Source organism: Acomys russatus, chromosome 8 (genome assembly GCF_903995435.1).
Source record: "Acomys russatus chromosome 8, mAcoRus1.1, whole genome shotgun sequence".
NCBI lineage: Eukaryota > Metazoa > Chordata > Mammalia > Rodentia > Muridae > Acomys > Acomys russatus.
The window spans coordinates 42,007,249-42,009,993 of record NC_067144.1 but is presented as its reverse complement, the minus strand read 5'-3'; the positions used below and the strand labels follow the sequence as shown (position 1 = coordinate 42,009,993).

Sequence of the window (2,745 nt, the reverse complement as noted above, 5' to 3'; positions counted from 1 at the left end):
TGTCCCTTGGCTAGATCTGAATAGAGGTTCTAGGTTTATAGCATAGATTGTCCTTGGTTGGTACAGTAGTTTGAGTAGACCCCCATGGGTCCAGATCTGCCAGCCTTAATGGTCTTCTTGTAGGTTTCTAGGACCCTCTGGATCCTTCTATTTCCCCATTCTCCCATCCTTCTCTTGACTAGATTCCAAATAAGGGTTTCAGTGTCTATCCCAAACTTCTGCTAAGTGAAGACTTTCAGGGAACAGGAGATGGCCTTTCTTTATCCAGCCACAGCAAGGACATTTGACCTTATCATCTCCAAGGCCATGATGGTTGAAGAAAAGAACCCTAAGGAAGGCACACTAGCTGTAAACAATCATGGAGGAAAACGCTTTCTGTGCATCTATCATTAACTACTGTGTTGCATTCATAACATTCCACATAAACATCGGCCAAGGTAATAAGCCCGGAATGTGGTGGGGAAAGAAAGGAGGGGGGGAGGAGAGGAGGAGAGAACTGTTATAGTAGAAAAACACTGTAGTCTTGATTCTTTGCCTGGAAAATTGTCACTTTGACAGCATAAATGTCTGCTCAGGATTTAAATAGTATTTCTCAGAGGGCAGTCAGTAGTGTAAGTACTGCCTCTAGAGTTGTTGCAGCTATGGCACTTATCACATGTGTGTCAATAGCTGGCAGAGAGGAAAGAGGCTATGTCTACGCTCAGTGTTCTGACCTGTGAACATCTGAATCATTAGTAGCTTAACATTCTCTTTAAAAAGTAATTATGAGATGACCACCAGCTCAGTGCCTTGCAGGTCTGGGAGACAGGGAGGCGGAGGGGGTGGGGGTTCACTGAAGTGAACATTTGCAAGCAAAGAAGTATGGACAAAAGGGTACGCTGTGAGACGCGCTGTGACACACCACAACTTCCACGAGATTTTTTTTCTTTGTTGTGGGGGAGGTTCAAGGTTGGAGGATGGATATGAGGGAAGGGGAGATGAGTGAGATTGGAGTGCATGATGTGAAATTCACAAAGAACCAATAAAAAGTTTCTTTTTAAAGTCCAAGTAACAATTGAGCTAACAACAGGGCAGGGAGTCACACCTAAAGGTGGATGGGACACTTTTCAAGCCATATAAGGAGGGTAATTGAGTAGAAAAGAAATCTGGCTCAAGGCCAGTTCTTCTCAACTATTCTAACGCTGTAATCCTGTAATACTGTTCCTCATGTTGGAGTGACCCCCAATCATAGAATTTTGTTGCTGCTTTTTAACTGTAATTTTGCTACTGCTATGAAGTATGATGTAAATATCTGATGTGCAAGGCATCAATATGCAACTTCTGTGAAAGGGTCATTCAACTCTCCAAAGAAGTAGCAGCCAGAGGTTGAAAAACCACTGCTCAAGGCTCTGATCAATGCTAATTAGGACAGGCTACCACATGAAACATAATGAAAGAAATGTTGTTGATAAATAAGGAAATGAAAGGGCATGTGACCTGATATAGTATTGTGCATATTCATTTCTTCTCTGAGGGATCTATCAAAGCCAACCCAAGCTAAGTTACCTGATAATAGCCATGCTACTATTGTACCAGAGGGTAAATTTTGCCTGGAAGGTTGGTACTGTAACAAACAGGTTCCATAATGGGGTAAGATCACCAATGTTTGGTTTTGTTTTCTCCCACTGCAATCTGCATAGAACTTTCTTGACTTATGAAAGTTAATCTTAAGAAATGAAGTTCTTGTTTTGTTTAAGAATGGTTTCTCAATATATTGTATGCAAAATTTATGTAGCTTTAGCAGTAGGGCCTTAATATATATATATGATGGAATACATTTAATATGAAAGAAGGGAGACATACTTGGGGTTAAAGGATTAAACAGAGTTGGGGAAGAAGGTGATAATGGGTGTGTTAACCAGAGCTAATGATATATATAAATGATAAGCTATAGTGACAATGAAAATCCACCAGTTGATAAACTAATTTTAAAATATAAAACTTAAAAATAACTTTGATATTTGTTTTATTATAAAAATATATTTTAATTTGGATCTAAAATAAAAAAATACATACTTATAGGCTACCTTGTAACATTTTGGTAAAGATGAGCATTCTGTAAAGTGTACATCAGGGTAAACACCAATTGCCTCAAATTAATATTACTTTTTTTGTAATAAAAACTTTTAAAACCAGTGAGATTGCTTAGTGAACAAAGGCATAAGTTACGAAGTTTGGCTATCTGAATTCAGTCACCAGAATACAGAGTAGAAAGAGAGAACAAACTCCTGAAAATAGTCCTTGATCTTCACACAGCCACCACATACATATAAGTAAAGAAAGGCAAATTGTATTTATTTTTGAAATGTACTGTACTTTACTGCTTTTTAAAGTCATGTTACAGTACAGATACCACACCACAAATCTCATCACCTATCTAGTCATAGCTTAGCAACCATTAATAGAATTTCACCCCACTTGTCTAACTACCTTAAAGTTTTTATTGATGAACTCATAGCTTATTCTTTTAATTTCACTGTTTATTGGTTTTTGTGGTTTTTTGCTGCTTTTTCAAATTTTTGTCTTCTTTCTTTCTTTTTTATAAAATTCATCACTCATACAATGTATCATGACTGCAGTTTACCTCCATCCATTCCTCCAAGTTCTAGTCTCCACACCCCTCCCAGATGCACTGCTCCTTCTTTTCCCTTCAGAAGAAAACAGGGCTCCCAGGGATATCATCTGGACACAGTGTAAAAAGATGGA

At 38.2% G+C, this 2,745-nt stretch overlaps 1 non-coding gene across 1 annotated transcript; it reads left to right on the top strand.

Moving 5' to 3' along the window:
* Positions 1-617: 617 nt before the first annotated feature.
* LOC127193475 (small nucleolar RNA SNORA17) lies at positions 618-747 on the top strand. Its single transcript, XR_007831128.1, has one exon. It is a non-coding gene; the product is annotated as a small nucleolar RNA SNORA17 (small nucleolar RNA).
* The last annotated feature ends 1,998 nt before the right edge of the window (positions 748-2,745 follow it).